Here is a 15,951-nt window from a genome sequence, read left to right as displayed (position 1 = left end):
AGACACCCAGGTCACATGACCTCTGGGCTCTCATTGCTGCCATGTACTTCTTACTTATGAGTGACAACAACCAGTGACCTTCATCTCATAACTTCATATAAAATACCTCAAGTTGGTATTCACAATACCGTGGCATACTTTATAATTATAAACCTCAGACAATATAAACAAGAGGGTCTCAACTAAGAAAATAATTCTATCACCAATCTCATGCTATCACCCCTCAGGTTTGGGTCCCATCAGTTCATTGACAAATCCTGTACATCAAATCAAACAAACACCTTTATATGAGAGAAACTTCTCTGTCCCTCTGGACAGGGCACATAGATAATATGTAGTTACTGGGTACATTTTATGTCACACATGTTGTTACCCTTTTCAGCAGGATTTGTACCTTAATCTGAGCTTATTACCTGTAACATCTACTCACAGAAATATTCATAGATACCATAATATTCACAGATAGTTTATCTGACAAGTGTCTCAAGCCAAATTTTTTCAAATCAACACCCTTATACATATACCTAATATCTTAGGAAGCAAAAACAACTTCAATGAAATCCATACAAATGTGTTAGAATGGATATTGTGGATTTGGGAACTGTTCTCTTTTTGGTCTTACATTCCCCTGTGAATTATATTTGGCGCATGTTAAACTAGTTAAACGAAAATTTTTTTTTAGAGTAGTTAGTAAAGCCATATGCCGTGAACACTTTAGATATGATTTCTACCATCCCCCCTGTTGAGACATGGCTTGTCCGATGGCTCAATATAGCTTCATATCTGAATAAGTTGCTGGGTAGGATGTATTTGTTCTTACAAGATCCATCTACAAACAGTATGAGATCACTATCTAGTAGTGGAATGTCTTTAAGATCTGATCTTGTTAACACTCTTTCTGCTATGGAGGATTGGCAATCATGTGGTGCACCATCCTCCGCAGTAGACATCAAGGTCGAAAAATTTAAAGTGGTACATCTTTCAGGAGCCTGGCAAAGCTGGGTAACTTGCACAATGCAAGGGTACGTTCACGAGGTGCATTTTCTCTGGCTTTTTGCTGCGTTTGTGTCAAAAGGGCAGAATATATATGTTTTTCCACAGTTGCAAGACAAAACGCTGCAAACAAGTATGTAGCCGCCCACAGTAGCCCAAGGTAAAGTAAAAGAAAACAGCAAACATATAAAAGTCACCCATTGCAGGTGCAATCGTTCCCTTGGAGCTGCCCTGTTTCAGGTCCTTCAGCATTGGCCAGCTTACACACTCCATTGGAGTGAATGGAGACTAAGCCCCGCCCCCTTGGCCCAAAAAGAACGTCTCAGCAGTGAGGCCATTCTGGTGCACACTGCTCATAGCAGCAGGTCTCCAGCCGCACATGGAGGAGGCTGAGAGGAAGGAAAGGACTCCCTCTTGGTCTGCTAGATTTCAGGCAAACTGCTTGTTTCTGCAGCAGACTCATTTCTAGGGGACCTTTTTACAAGTGTAGTCATACATCTATTTGTTTTTTGTTTTGAATGTTTTTTTTAAATGTATTTTATTTTTCAGGTTTAGCTTCACTTTAAGGGATATAAAAGTGAAGAAGATGGAAAGGGGCTAGTGTTGAGCCCTGGAAAGAGGCGTGCTGTGAAGTAGAAGAGCAGTGAGTGAGAGGCCTTTCTCTGCCTTTCTCTGCCTTTCTCTGCCTTTCTCTGCCTTTCTCTGCCTTTCTCTGCCTTTCTCTGCCTTTCTCTGCCTTTCTCTGCCTTTCTCTGCCTTTCTCTGCCTTTCTCTGCCTTTCTCTGCCTTTCTCTGCCTTTCTCTGCCTACGGCCACACCACCCTGAATGCGCCTGATCTCGTCTGATCTCGGAAGCTAAGCAGGGTCAGGCCTGGTTAGTACTTGGATGGGAGACCACCTGGGAATACCAGGTGCTGTAGGCTTTTTGATTTTCCTCGCTGCAACAAGCAATGGTCGCTGTCCTCAATGCCTTTTTCCCATTGACTTTTTCAACTGCACACTTGCTTCTTTTCCTGAGCTTTCTCTTTTGCGCTTTTGAATGCTCGCAAAATCCCTGTCCTCCTTATCAGCATGGTGGCCACCACCAGCATTACTGCTTTTAATACGAGGCTGAATTTCAATAGTAACAGCGCCCCTTGCAGGACTGGGGGCACTCAGTGTTAACCTGCAGGCTGACTGACAGCGTCACGAATGCAGCACACGTTTGCAGACAACGCAGCGTAGGAAAGGGAAGCGCGCTGAAAGCCGCTTCCAATCATTCACCACCACCAGCTCACCTCCTTCCCTAATTGTTTCCCGTACACCTGGCTCCATCCCACCTTCCTGGCCGAGCTTGCTCTCTCTTTCACACCCTCATTCCATTGTTAGCCTGTCGAAAAGCCTGCACTGAGGCTTTTTAAAAGACACCCGCTGCTCAGCACTGCTGTGGCAGCTGTTTCATTAGTCAACAACACCTGTCGGCTGTATTCCCCCTGCCAGCCCTTGCGGTCGTCGCATTGGTCCTTCGGAAACAGCCGCCCCCTGTTGGGCCGGAGTGGTGCTATGCCGGTATCCATGGACTGAAAGTTTCTAGGCGTGCTGCGTTTTTCCATGCCCGGCTGGCAATGGCAACCGACGCTCGTCAAAGGGATGGAGGGCTCATGTGTGCGCACCCTGAGCTCCTAATGGCGTCTGCCACTGTGCCGCAGGTGAGCGTTACCTGCTGGCGAGTCTTTGGTGCACGCACCAATTTGGCCACGTGCCGGCCAGGGCCAGGCTGACTGGGCTTTGAACAAATGAGGGTGGTGGAGAAGAGGTCAGCTGCGTCTACCGGCCACACCACCCTGAATACGCCTGATCTCGTCCGATCTCGGAAGCAAAGCGGGGTCGGGCTCGGACAGTACTTGGATGGGAGACCTCCTGGGAATACCGGGTGCTGTAGACTGTATTTTTTTTCTCGGCTGTATCTTCCTGTTTTTGTCATTTCCATCCTTCCAGGATCTCCGGCTCTGGGCCCAGTGGCTGCCAACGGCCATACCACTAGGCGACTGCACCGGCCTACTATCTAGCTGCGTGCCCCAGCTAAAAGGTCTCACTGCCCCTGTAGCCTGACACATGTAAATGATAGAGTTAAAAGAGACCAGGCTTTCAGCAGATGCCCAGGGGATGGCTTGAGCCGACGGTCGGCCAACAGAAGTAATTTCTCTCTCTGCAGAGAAGTTTGTGCAACTGACCCTTTCAGTTGGTCAGCGCATGCAGCCCACTAGGTGACTCGAGTGTGAGGAAGGAGGAAAGGGGCTGACTTCCTGCTTTGGCCTTGAAAAATGACAGGCAGGAGACTTTGGCATGTGGGTGCCATGGGGCTGGCCAGGTGTGCCACGCTGCTGACAGTTAATCGAGCGAAAAATCAAGCTAAAGGATAGAAGAAATAGGCCCAGTGTTCAAGTAGAAGAGCAGTAAATGAGAGGCCCGTCTCCGCCTACGGCCACACCACCCTGAATGCGCCCGATCTCGTCTGATCTCGGAAGCTAAGCAGGGTCAGGCCTGGTTAGTACTTGGATGGGAGACCGCCTGGGAATACCAGGTGCTGTAGGCTTTTTGCTTTTCCTCGCTGCAACAAGCAATGGTCGCTGTCCTCAATGCCTTTTTCCCATTGACTTTTTTAGCCGCACACTTACCGCTTTTCATTTGCTTTCTCTCACTTGCCCTTTTCAATTCTTGCTTTTTATACAACCAATATTTCATCCATCACATTTGGGCCCAGAGGTTGCTACCCAGCTTTCCCAAAATGCAAAATGACTGACCTGCCTAGTCATGCACTGTTAAATGCCCACCTCTCATATGGCAGCATAATTAGTCCCATTTGCAAGTCCTGAGCCTGGGAAAGCTGGGGCGTGAAGAGCCCTGCCTAGTTTGCCAGTGATCAATCCTCCACACTGCAGCATAGCTGGGCACATTTGCCTTCAGAGTCCTGGGAAAGCAGCTGGCTAACGTGCCACGCCAAGCTGTAATAGCGATCTGCTAAAAGCCATTTCTACTCACATCAATCCCCCCAAATTGTGGCACAACTCGGCCGATTTGCCTTTCAGGAGCCTGGCAAAGCTGGGTAACTTGCACAATGCAAGGGTACGTTCACGAGGTGCATTTTCTCTGGCTTTTTGCTGCGTTTGTGTCAAAAGGGCAGAATATATATGTTTTTCCACAGTTGCAAGACAAAACGCTGCAAACAAGTATGTAGCCGCCCACAGTAGCCGCCCACAGTAGCCCAAGGTAAAGTAAAAGAAAACAGCAAACATATAAAAGTCACCCATTGCAGGTGCAATCGTTCCCTTGGAGCTGCCCTGTTTCAGGTCCTTCAGCATTGGCCAGCTTACACACTCCATTGGAGTGAATGGAGACTAAGCCCCGCCCCCTTGGCCCAAAAAGAACGTCTCAGCAGTGAGGCCATGCTGGTGCACACTGCTCATAGCAGCAGGTCTCCAGCCGCACATGGAGGAGGCTGAGAGGAAGGAAAGGACTCCCTCTTGGTCTGCTAGATTTCAGGCAAACTGCTTGTTTCTGCAGCAGACTCATTTCTAGGGGACCTTTTTACAAGTGTAGTCATACATCTATTTGTTTTTTGTTTTGAATGTTTTTTTAAAATGTATTTTATTTTTCAGGTTTAGCTTCACTTTAAGGGATATAAAAGTGAAGAAAATGGAAAGGGGCTAGTGTTGAGCCCTGGAAAGAGGCGTGCTGTGAAGTAGAAGAGCAGTGAGTGAGAGGCCTGTCTCTGCCTATGGCCACACCACCCTGAATGCGCCCGATCTCCTCTGATCTCAGAAGCTAAGCAGGGTCAGGCCTGGTTAGTACTTCGATGGGAGACCACCTGGGAATACCAGGTGCTGTAGGCTTTTTGCTTTTCCTCACTGCAACAAGCAATGGTCGCTGTCCTCAATGCCTTTTTCCCATTGACCTTTTCAACTGCACACTTGCTTCTTTTCCTGAGCTTTCTCTTTTGCGCTTTTGAATGCTCGCAAAATCCCTGTCCTCCTTATCAGCATGGTGGCCACCACCAGCATTACTGCTTTTAATACAAGGCTGAATTTCAATAGTAACAGCGCCCCTTGCAGGACTGGGGGCACTCAGTATTAACCTGCAGGCTGACTGACAGCGTCACGAAAGCAGCACACGTTTGCAGACAACGCAGCGTAGGAAAGGGAAGCGCGCTGAAAGCCGCTTCCAATCACTCACCACCACCAGCTCACCTCCTTCCCTAATTGTTTCCCGTACACCTGGCTCCATCCCACCTTCCTGGCCGAGCTTGCTCTCTCTTTCACACCCTCATTCCATTGTTAGCCTGTCGAAAAGCCTGCACTGAGGCTTTTTAAAAGACACCCGCTGCTCAGCACTGCTGTGGCAGCTGTTTCATTAGTCAACAACACCTGTCGGCTGTATTCCCCCTGCCAGCCCTTGCGGTCGTCGCATTGGTCCTTCGGAAACAGCCGCCCCCTGTTGGGCCGGAGTGGTGCTATGCCGGTATCCATGGACTGAAAGTTTCTAGGCGTGCTGCGCTTTTCCATGCCCGGCTGGCAAAGGCAACCGACGCTCGTCAAAGGGATGGAGGGCTCATGTGTGCGCACCCTGAGCTCCTAATGGCGTCTGCCACTGTGCCGCAGGTGAGCGTTACCTGCTGGCGAGTCTTTGGTGCACGCACCAATTTGGCCACGTGCCGGCCAGGGCCAGGCTGACTGGGCTTTGAACAAATGAGGGTGGTGGAGAAGAGGTCAGCTGCGTCTACCGGCCACACCACCCTGAATACGCCCGATCTCGTCCGATCTCGGAAGCAAAGCGGGGTCGGGCTCGGACAGTACTTGGATGGGAGACCTCCTGGGAATACCGGGTGCTGTAGACTGTATTTTTTTTCTCGGCTGTATCTTCCTGTTTTTGTCATTTCCATCCTTCCAGGATCTCCGGCTCTGGGCCCAGTGGCTGCCAACGGCCATACCACTAGGCGACCGCACCGGCCTACTATCTAGCTGCGTGCCCCAGCTAAAAGGCCTCACTGCCCCTGTAGCCTGACACATGTAAATGATAGAGTTAAAAGAGACCAGGCTTTCAGCAGATGCCCAGGGGATGGCTTGAGCCGACGGTTGGCCAACAGAAGTAATTTCTCTCTCTGCAGAGAAGTTTGTGCAACTGACCCTTTCAGTTGGTCAGCGCATGCAGCCCACTAGGTGACTCGAGTGTGAGGAAGGAGGAAAGGGGCTGACTTCCTGCTTTGGCCTTGAAAAATGACAGGCAGGAGACTTTGGCATGTGGGTGCCATGGGGCTGGCCAGGTGTGCCGCCTAGGTGTGCCGCGCTGCTGACAGTTAATCGAGCGAAAAATCAAGCCAAAGGATAGAAATAGGCCCAGTGTTCAAGTAGAAGAGCAGTGAATGAGAGGCCTGTCTCCGCCTACGGCCACACCACACTGAATGCGCCCGATCTCGTCTGATCTCGGAAGCTAAGCAAGGTCAGGCCTGGTTAGTACTTGGCTGGGAGACCGCCTGGGAATACCAGGTGCTGTAGGCTTTTTGCTTTTCCTCGCTGCAACAAGCAATGGTCGCTGTCCTCAATGCCTTTTTCCCATTGACTTTTTTAGCCGCACCCTTACCGCTTTTCATTTGCTTTCTCTCACTTGCCCTTTTCAATTCTTGCTTTTTATACAACCAATATTTCATCCATCACATTTGGGCCCAGAGGTTGCTACCCAGCTTTCCCAAAATGCAAAATGACTGACCTGCCTAGTCATGCACTGATAAATGCCCACCTCTCATATGGCAGCATAATTAGTCCCATTTGCAAGTCCTGAGCCTGGGAAAGCTGGGGCGTGAAGAGCCCTGCCTAGTTTGCCAGTGATCAATCCTCCACACTGCAGCATAGCTGGGCACATTTGCCTTCAGAGTCCTGGGAAAGCAGCTGGCTAACGTGCCACGCCAAGCTGTAATAGCGATCTGCTAAAAGCCATTTCTACTCACATCAATCCCCCCAAATTGTGGCACAACTGGGCCGATTTGCCTTTCAGGAGCCTGGCAAAGCTGGGTAACTTGCACAATGCAAGGGTACGTTCACGAGGTGCATTTTCTCTGGCTTTTTGCTGCGTTTGTGTCAAAAGGGCAGAATATATATGTTTTTCCACAGTTGCAAGACAAAACGCTGCAAACAAGTATGTAGCCGCCCACAGTAGCCCAAGGTAAAGTAAAAGAAAACAGCAAACATATAAAAGTCACCCATTGCAGGTGCAATCGTTGCCTTGGAGCTGCCCTGTTTCAGGTCCCTCAGCATTGGCCAGCTTACACACTCCATTGGAGTGAATGGAGACTAAGCCCCGCCCCCTTGGCCCAAAAAGAACGTCTCAGCAGTGAGGCCATGCTGGTGCACACTGCTCATAGCAGCAGGTCTCCAGCCGCACATGGAGGAAGCTGAGAGGAAGGAAAGGACTCCCTCTTGGTCTGCTAGATTTCAGGCAAACTGCTTGTTTCTGCAGCAGACTCATTTCTAGGGGACCTTTTTACAAGTGTAGTCATACATCTATTTGTTTTTTGTTTTGAATGTTTTTTTTAAATGTATTTTATTTTTCAGGTTTAGCTTCACTTTAAGGGATATAAAAGTGAAGAAGATGGAAAGGGGCTAGTGTTGAGCCCTGGAAAGAGGCGTGCTGTGAAGTAGAAGAGCAGTGAGTGAGAGGCCTGTCTCTGCCTACGGCCACACCACCCTGAATGCGCCCGATCTCGTCTGATCTCGGAAGCTAAGCAGGGTCAGGCCTGGTTAGTACTTGGATGGGAGACCGCCTGGGAATACCAGGTGCTGTAGGCTTTTTGCTTTTCCTCACTGCAACAAGCAATGGTCGCTGTCCTCAATGACTTTTTCAACTGCACACTTGCTTCTTTTCCTGAGCTTTCTCTTTTGCGCTTTTGAATGCTCGCAAAATCCCTGTCCTCCTTATCAGCATGGTGGCCACCACCAGCATTACTGCTTTTAATACAAGGCTGAATTTCAATAGTAACAGCGCCCCTTGCAGGACTGGGGGCACTCAGTGTTAACCTGCAGGCTGACTGACAGCGTCACGAATGCAGCACACGTTTGCAGACAACGCAGCGTAGGAAAGGGAAGCGCGCTGAAAGCCGCTTCCAATCACTCACCAGCTCACCTCCTTCCCTAATTGTTTCCCGTACACCTGGCTCCATCCCACCTTCCTGGCCGAGCTTGCTCTCTCTTTCACACCCTCATTCCATTGTTAGCCTGTCGAAAAGCCTGCACTGAGGCTTTTTAAAAGACACCCCCTGCTCAGCACTGCTGTGGTAGCTGTTTCATTAGTCAACAACACCTGTCGGCTGTATTCCCCCTGCCAGCCCTTGCGGTCGTCGCATTGGTCCTTCGGAAACAGCCGCCCCCTGTTGGGCAGGAGTGGTGCTATGCCGGTATCCATGGACTGAAAGTTTCTAGGCGTGCTGCGTTTTTCCATGCCCGGCTGGCAATGGCAACCGACGCTCGTCAAAGGGATGGAGGGCTCATGTGTGCGCACCCTGAGCTCCTAATGGCGTCTGCCACTGTGCCGCAGGTGAGCGTTACCTGCTGGCGAGTCTTTGGTGCACGCACCAATTTGGCCACGTGCTGGCCAGGGCCAGGCTGACTGGGCTTTGAACAAATGAGGGTGGTGGAGAAGAGGTCAGCTGCGTCTACCGGCCACACCACCCTGAATACGCCCGATCTCGTCCGATCTCGGAAGCAAAGCGGGGTCGGGCTCGGACAGTACTTGGATGGGAGACCTCCTGGGAATACCGGGTGCTGTAGACTGTATTTTTTTTCTCGGCTGTTTCTTCCTGTTTTTGTCATTTCCATCCTTCCAGGATCTCCGGCTCTGGGCCCAGTGGCTGCCAACGGCCATACCACTAGGCGACCGCACCGGCCTACTATCTAGCTGCGTGCCCCAGCTAAAAGGCCTCACTGCCCCTGTAGCCTGACACATGTAAATGATAGAGTTAAAAGAGACCAGGCTTTCAGCAGATGCCCAGGGGATGGCTTGAGCCGACGGTCGGCCAACAGAAGTAATTTCTCTCTCTGCAGAGAAGTTTGTGCAACTGACCCTTTCAGTTGGTCAGCGTATGCAGCCCACTAGGTGACTCGAGTGTGAGGAAGGAGGAAAGGGGCTGACTTCCTGCTTTGGCCTTGAAAAATGACAGGCAGGAGACTTTGGCATGTGGGTGCCATGGGGCTGGCCAGGTGTGCCACGCTGCTGACAGTTAATCGAGCGAAAAATCAAGCCAAAGGATAGAAGAAATAGGCCCAGTGTTCAAGTAGAAGAGCAGTAAATGAGAGGCCTGTCTCCGCCTACAGCCACACCACCCTGAATGCGCCCGATTTCGTCTGATCTCGGAAGCTAAGCAGGGTCAGGCCTGGTTAGTACTTGGATGGGAGACCGCCTGGGAATACTAGGTGCTGTAGGCTTTTTGCTTTTCCTCGCTGCAACAAGCAATGGTCGCTGTCCTCAATGCCTTTTTCCCATTGACTTTTTTAGCCGCACCCTTACCGCTTTTCATTTGCTTTCTCTCACTTGCCCTTTTCAATTCTTGCTTTTTATACAACCAATATTTCATCCATCACATTTGGGCCCAGAGGTTGCTACCCAGCTTTCCCAAAATGCAAAATGACTGACCTGCCTAGTTATGCACTGATAAATGCCCACCTCTCATATGGCAGCATAATTAGTCCCATTTGCAAGTCCTGAGCCTGGGAAAGCTGGGGCGTGAAGAGCCCTGCCTAGTTTGCCAGTGATCAATCCTCCACACTGCAGCATAGCTGGGCACATTTGCCTTCAGAGTCCTGGGAAAGCAGCTGGCTAACGTGCCACGCCAAGCTGTAATAGCGATCTGCTAAAAGCCATTTCTACTCACATCAATCCCCCCAAATTGTGGCACAACTGGGCCGATTTGCCTTTCAGGAGCCAGGCAAAGCTGGGTAACTTGCACAATGCAAGGGTACGTTCACGAGGTGCATTTTCTCTGGCTTTTTGCTGCGTTTGTGTCAAAAGGGCAGAATATATATGTTTTTCCACAGTTGCAAGACAAAACGCTGCAAACAAGTATGTAGCCGCCCACAGTAGCCCAAGGTAAAGTAAAAGAAAACAGCAAACATATAAAAGTCACCCATTGCAGGTGTAATCGTTGCGTTGGAGCTGCCCTGTTTCAGGTCCTTCAGCATTGGCCAGCTTACACACTCCATTGGAGTGAATGGAGACTAAGCCCCGCCCCCTTGGCCCAAAAAGAACGTCTCAGCAGTGAGGCCAGACATGGGCAAACTACGGCCCGCGGGCCACATACGGCCCGTTAGGCTTTTTAATCCGGCCCGCCGAACTTGTCCAAATCATAGTAAAAACCTCCTTTTTTTTCCCCTTTCCTTGCAATGCCCACGTTTTCCCAATAGATGGCGCACTCAAAACACATTGACCGTTGTTAACTCCTTAACGCCGAAGGACGGATATATCCGTCCTCAGCAGCTGCTAGTTCGCGCAGGAGGACGGATATATCCGTCCTGTGATGGCGCGGGTACTGCCAGTGTACCCACGCGATCAGCGGCAGGAGCACGGCTGTTATACACAGCCTGGCTCCTGCTGCAACTGCCGGAATCGAAGCGCGCTCCGATTCCGGCAGTTTAACCCATTAAATGCCGCTGTCAATAGTGACAGCGGCATCTAATGTGTTTGACAGAGGGAGGGAGCTCCCTCTGTCACCCGATCGGCGCCCCCGCAAACAAATCGCGGGTCGCCGTCGGGTTTCCATGACAGCCGGGGGTCTAACAAAGACCCCCAGGTCTGTCTTCCGCAACTGCCTGTTTGGCGATGCCGGAGGCATGACCTAACAGGTTGCCTGTCAGTTTTACACTGACAGGCAATAATGCTTTGGTATACTAAGTATACCAAAGCATTATATATGCGATCGGCACATCGCATAGTGAAGTCCCCTGGTGGGACTTAAAAAAAAAATGTCAATCAGTTAAATAAAGTTTGTTGAAAAAAAATAAAATAATTACAGTCAAAATCAAATAAAACTACTTTTTTTGCCCAAAAAGTGGTTTTATTCAGTAAAAGTGTCAAAACAAATAACACATACACATATATGGTATCCCCGCAATCATAACAACTTGACCAATAAAATGAACACATTAATGAAACCGCCGGATGTACGGCGTCCAAAAAACCCGCAAAAAACAACGGCAAAATTCTCTCTTTTCTCCCATTCCCCCCATAAAAAATAAAATAAAAGTTAATCTATAAGTCCTATGTACCCCAAAATAGTACTAATGAAAACTACGCATTGGCCCGCAAAAATCAAGCCCACATACGGTCACATCGACGGAAAAATAAAAAAATGACGGCTCTTGGAACGCGGCGATGCAAAAACAAGTAATTTTTTTCTAAAAGGGTTTTTATTGTGCAAACATAGGAAAACATATAAAACCTTTACATATTTGGTATCCTCGTAATCGTGCCGACCCGTAGAATAAAGGTAACATGTTATTTATGCTGCATAGTAAAGGGCATAAATTTATAACGTGAAAATTAATGCTGGAATAGCTGCTTATTTTCAATTCTCTCCTAAAATAAAGTTAATAAAAGTTAATCAATATATTGTAAGCATCTAAAAATGGTGCAATTACAAAATACAACTCGTCCCGCAAAAAACAAGCCCTTATACGGCTATGTCGACGTAATAAAAAAAAAGTTACGACTCTTGGAATGCGACCGTGGAAAAACAAAAAATAATCCTTGGTCATTAACGTGCAAAATGGCCCGGTCATTAAGGGGTTAATGTGGCGCGTATTTCTCTTTATTTCACTTTAATTTTCACTTCGTTTCACGTCACCATTAAGCCCTTCGGTTTTCAAAGAGTACAATATCAGCCGTCACTTTGCCACGAAGCATGCAAACTATGCTAGCAAGCAGTCAACACAAGAACGGGCGGCTACTGCTCAGAGGTTGGCAGCTAATTTACAGAGTTAACAGAACTTTTTTCTTGATAAATCACAGTGCGTATGTTATTTTAATCTATTTACATTTCCTTCTCCCAGTATCTGCGAAATAGTATGTAAATGCCATATCTTGCATATTCCTTGAGACAAATTTATTAACTGATAAGGGCTATTTTTCACATTTGAAAGACAGTTAATAAATTGGGTTGTAGGGGCGTGGCTTGGACCTGCATGTGGACGGACGTGTGACAGGGAGCTCCGTGACTAAGAAGCCTAAACCGGCTTAAATAAACCTAATTGACACCAGGAAAAGACGTCTCCCGGCAGAGGAACATACCCTAAGCCCGGAGGGAGCAGTGAGGTCAGAGAAGCAGCTGGGTAACGGAGGAGACTCGGCTCAGAAGTCGGAGCAGCGTGGGGGAGGGGAGACACGAGGCACAGCTTCCCGGGCTAAAGCGCCCTACAGACAACTCCTGTGTGGATCATCAGCAGCAGTCAGGAGTTGCAGGAGGCCAGAGTCCAGGAGAGAAGTGAGGATTCTGTGAACGGAGGTGAGGAGGGGAGTCACTGCAGCCCACGGAGGGTCGGTAGCACTGCGGGAGAAAGAAGGGAAGGAGGGGAGCGGCCTAGAAGGGAAGAAACTTCATTTCTGGAGGTACGCCACAGATCAGTGCACTCAGTGGAAAGAAGGTTGAGCAAAGTCACATACTTATACAAGCTCTCCTCCACTTGATACCAATTACACCAAAGCAAAGAGAATATAGGAGGAACTAAGAGACAGCCTGCTTGGGCAGGAGCAGTCGCCATTTCCCTTCCTCCCACATAGCAGGATACATCACAATACGCAATACGGTACAAAGATATATCGACAGTAACTGGCAGAGATAAATAAAGTACACAGTTACTTGCACTGAACGTTTATTATAATTTTCTCGCTTACCGTGTGTATCATACTTTACAATGGGCGGCACTACAAAAAAGAAAGACCAAAAAGCGAAACCTACTAAACTCACAGAGTTTTTTGCCACTTCTCCCTCTAGACAGGCTGGAGCAAAGAGACGGTTATCACTCCCTCCGTCGTCTCCTGCATCTTCTTCCAGAGCAGAGTCTTTAAACAATGATACGGGGGAAGAATCTGACTTACACCCAGTTTCGGAAACCACAATTAAAAAATTACTGAATTCTTTGAGAGACTCTCTACAGTCCGATTTCAAAAGTATCGTTGGGGAACTGAAAACGGATATTCTGGCTATTGCGTCGCGCACGGATCATATTGAGCACAAATTTGAATCCTTTGCCAAATCGCATAATTTGTTAATTGATGCGAACTCTACGCTAGAGGAGGAGGTTCAAAGGTTATCAAATAAATTGGGTTGTAGTGTTCTTACTGTGCTATGAGGTTTGCACACACTACATTTAATGCTTTAGTATATCCGGCCCAAACACTCCCTCCAAATGCTCCTGGCCCGGCCCCTCTGTCAAATTTTAGAACCCATTGTGGCCCGCGAGTCAAAAAGTTTGCCCACCCCTGAGTGAAGCCATGCTGGTGCACACTGCTTATAGCAGCAGGTCTCCAGCCGCACATGGAGGAAGCTGAGAGGAAGGAAAGGACTCCCTCTTGGTCTGCTAGATTTCAGGCAAACTGCTTGTTTCTGCAGCAGACTCATTTCTAGGGGACCTTTTTACAAGTGTAGTCATACATCTATTTGTTTTTTGTTTTGAATGTTTTTTTTAAATGTATTTTATTTTTCAGGTTTAGCTTCACTTTAAGGGATATAAAAGTGAAGAAGATGGAAAGGGGCTAGTGTTGAGCCCTGGAAAGAGGCGTGCTGTGAAGTAGAAGAGCAGTGAGTGAGAGGCCTGTCTCTGCCTACGGCCACACCACCCTGAATGCGCCCGATCTCGTCTGATCTCAGAAGCTAAGCAGGGTCAGGTCTGGTTAGTACTTGGATGGGAGACCGCCTGGGAATACCAGGTGCTGTAGGCTTTTTGATTTTCCTCGCTGCAACAAGCAATGGTCGCTGTCCTCAATGCCTTTTTCCCATTGACTTTTTCAACTGCACACTTGCTTCTTTTCCTGAGCTTTCTCTTTTGCGCTTTTGAATGCTCGCAAAATCCCTGTCCTCCTTATCAGCATGGTGGCCACCACCAGCATTACTGCTTTTAATACAAGGCTGAATTTCAATAGTAACAGCGCCCCTTGCAGGACTGGGGGCACTCAGTGTTAACCTGCAGGCTGACTGACAGCGTCACGAATGCAGCACACGTTTGCAGACAACGCAGCGTAGGAAAGGGAAGCGCGCTGAAAGCCGCTTCCAATCACTCACCACCACCAGCTCACCTCCTTCCCTAATTGTTTCCCGTACACCTGGCTCCATCCCACCTTCCTGGCCGAGCTTGCTCTCTCTTTCACACCCTCATTCCATTGTTAGCCTGTCGAAAAGCCTGCACTGAGGCTTTTTAAAAGACACCCGCTGCTCAGCACTGCTGTGGTAGCTGTTTCATTAGTCAACAACACCTGTCGGCTGTATTCCCCCTGCCAGCCCTTGCGGTCGTCGCATTGGTCCTTCGGAAACAGCCGCCCCCTGTTGGGCCGGAGTGGTGCTATGCCGGTATCCATGGACTGAAAGTTTCTAGGCGTGCTGCGTTTTTCCATGCCCGGCTGGCAATGGCAACCGACGCTCGTCAAAGGGATGGAGGGCTCATGTGTGCGCACCCTGAGCTCCTAATGGCGTCTGCCACTGTGCCGCAGGTGAGCGTTACCTGCTGGCGAGTCTCTGGTGCACGCACCAATTTGGCCACGTGCTGGCCAGGGCCAGGCTGACTGGGCTTTGAACAAATGAGGGTGGTGGAGAAGAGGTCAGCTGCGTCTACCGGCCACACCACCCTGAATACGCCCGATCTCGTCCGATCTCGGAAGCAAAGCGGGGTCGGGCTCGGACAGTACTTGGATGGGAGACCTCCTGGGAATACCGGGTGCTGTAGACTGTATTTTTTTTCTCGGCTGTTTCTTCCTGTTTTTGTAATTTCCATCCTTCCAGGATCTCCGGCTCTGGGCCCAGTGGCTGCCAACGGCCATACCACTAGGCGACCGCACCGGCCTACTATCTAGCTGCGTGCCCCAGCTAAAAGGCCTCACTGCCCCTGTAGCCTGACACATGTAAATGATAGAGTTAAAAGAGACCAGGCTTTCAGCAGATGCCCAGGGGATGGCTTGAGCCGACGGTCGGCCAACAGAAGTAATTTCTCTCTCTGCAGAGAAGTTTGTGCAACTGACCCTTTCAGTTGGTCAGCGCATGCAGCCCACTAGGTGACTCGAGTGTGAGGAAGGAGGAAAGGGGCTGACTTCCTGCTTTGGCCTTGAAAAATGACAGGCAGGAGACTTTGGCATGTGGGTGCCATGGGGCTGGCCAGGTGTGCCACGCTGCTGACAGTTAATCGAGCGAAAAATCAAGCCAAAGGATAGAAGAAATAGGCCCAGTGTTCAAGTAGAAGAGCAGTAAATGAGAGGCCTGTCTCCACCTACAGCCACACCACCCTGAATGCGCCCGATCTCGTCTGATCTCGGAAGCTAAGCAGGGTCAGGCCTGGTTAGTACTTGGATGGGAGACCGCCTGGGAATACCAGGTGCTGTAGGCTTTTTGCTTTTCCTCGCTGCAACAAGCAATGGTCGCTGTCCTCAATGCCTTTTTCCCATTGACTTTTTTAGCCGCACCCTTACCGCTTTTCATTTGCTTTCTCTCACTTGCCCTTTTCAATTCTTGCTTTTTATACAACCAATATTTCATCCATCACATTTGGGCCCAGAGGTTGCTACCCAGCTTTCCCAAAATGCAAAATGACTGACCTGCCTAGTTATGCACTGATAAATGCCCACCTCTCATATGGCAGCATAATTAGTCCCATTTGCAAGTCCTGAGCCTGGGAAAGCTGGGGCGTGAAGAGCCCTGCCTAGTTTGCCAGTGATCAATCCTCCACACTGCAGCAT

General features: G+C 49.2%; 11 non-coding genes and 1 pseudogene across 11 annotated transcripts; all 12 read left to right on the top strand.

The window, feature by feature from the left end:
- The first annotated feature begins 1,797 nt into the window (after positions 1 to 1,797).
- Positions 1,798 to 1,916, top strand: LOC142654390 (5S ribosomal RNA). Its single transcript, XR_012849022.1, has one exon. It is a non-coding gene; the product is annotated as a 5S ribosomal RNA (ribosomal RNA).
- An 881-nt stretch (positions 1,917 to 2,797) lies between these two features.
- On the top strand, positions 2,798 to 2,917 carry LOC142655065 (5S ribosomal RNA; annotated as a pseudogene).
- Positions 2,918 to 3,449: 532 nt separating this feature from the next.
- On the top strand, positions 3,450 to 3,568 carry LOC142654210 (5S ribosomal RNA). Its single transcript, XR_012848929.1, has one exon. It is a non-coding gene; the product is annotated as a 5S ribosomal RNA (ribosomal RNA).
- A 1,178-nt stretch (positions 3,569 to 4,746) lies between these two features.
- On the top strand, positions 4,747 to 4,865 carry LOC142654895 (5S ribosomal RNA). Its single transcript, XR_012849228.1, has one exon. It is a non-coding gene; the product is annotated as a 5S ribosomal RNA (ribosomal RNA).
- Positions 4,866 to 5,746: 881 nt separating this feature from the next.
- LOC142654918 (5S ribosomal RNA) lies at positions 5,747 to 5,866 on the top strand. Its single transcript, XR_012849249.1, has one exon. It is a non-coding gene; the product is annotated as a 5S ribosomal RNA (ribosomal RNA).
- Positions 5,867 to 6,408: 542 nt separating this feature from the next.
- On the top strand, positions 6,409 to 6,527 carry LOC142654897 (5S ribosomal RNA). The gene has a single exon (XR_012849229.1). It is a non-coding gene; the product is annotated as a 5S ribosomal RNA (ribosomal RNA).
- Positions 6,528 to 7,692: 1,165 nt separating this feature from the next.
- LOC142654095 (5S ribosomal RNA) lies at positions 7,693 to 7,811 on the top strand. The gene has a single exon (XR_012848871.1). It is a non-coding gene; the product is annotated as a 5S ribosomal RNA (ribosomal RNA).
- An 861-nt stretch (positions 7,812 to 8,672) lies between these two features.
- On the top strand, positions 8,673 to 8,792 carry LOC142654917 (5S ribosomal RNA). Its single transcript, XR_012849248.1, has one exon. It is a non-coding gene; the product is annotated as a 5S ribosomal RNA (ribosomal RNA).
- Positions 8,793 to 9,324: 532 nt separating this feature from the next.
- LOC142654885 (5S ribosomal RNA) lies at positions 9,325 to 9,443 on the top strand. The gene has a single exon (XR_012849218.1). It is a non-coding gene; the product is annotated as a 5S ribosomal RNA (ribosomal RNA).
- Positions 9,444 to 13,831: 4,388 nt separating this feature from the next.
- LOC142654893 (5S ribosomal RNA) lies at positions 13,832 to 13,950 on the top strand. Its single transcript, XR_012849226.1, has one exon. It is a non-coding gene; the product is annotated as a 5S ribosomal RNA (ribosomal RNA).
- Positions 13,951 to 14,831: 881 nt separating this feature from the next.
- Positions 14,832 to 14,951, top strand: LOC142654916 (5S ribosomal RNA). Its single transcript, XR_012849247.1, has one exon. It is a non-coding gene; the product is annotated as a 5S ribosomal RNA (ribosomal RNA).
- Positions 14,952 to 15,483: 532 nt separating this feature from the next.
- On the top strand, positions 15,484 to 15,602 carry LOC142654460 (5S ribosomal RNA). The gene has a single exon (XR_012849060.1). It is a non-coding gene; the product is annotated as a 5S ribosomal RNA (ribosomal RNA).
- The last annotated feature ends 349 nt before the right edge of the window (positions 15,603 to 15,951 follow it).

Source organism: Rhinoderma darwinii, chromosome 5 (assembly GCF_050947455.1).
Source record: "Rhinoderma darwinii isolate aRhiDar2 chromosome 5, aRhiDar2.hap1, whole genome shotgun sequence".
Taxonomy (NCBI): domain Eukaryota; kingdom Metazoa; phylum Chordata; class Amphibia; order Anura; family Rhinodermatidae; genus Rhinoderma; species Rhinoderma darwinii.
The sequence above is the reverse complement of the archived record's forward strand: the minus strand, read 5'-3'. Positions and strand labels throughout refer to the sequence as shown.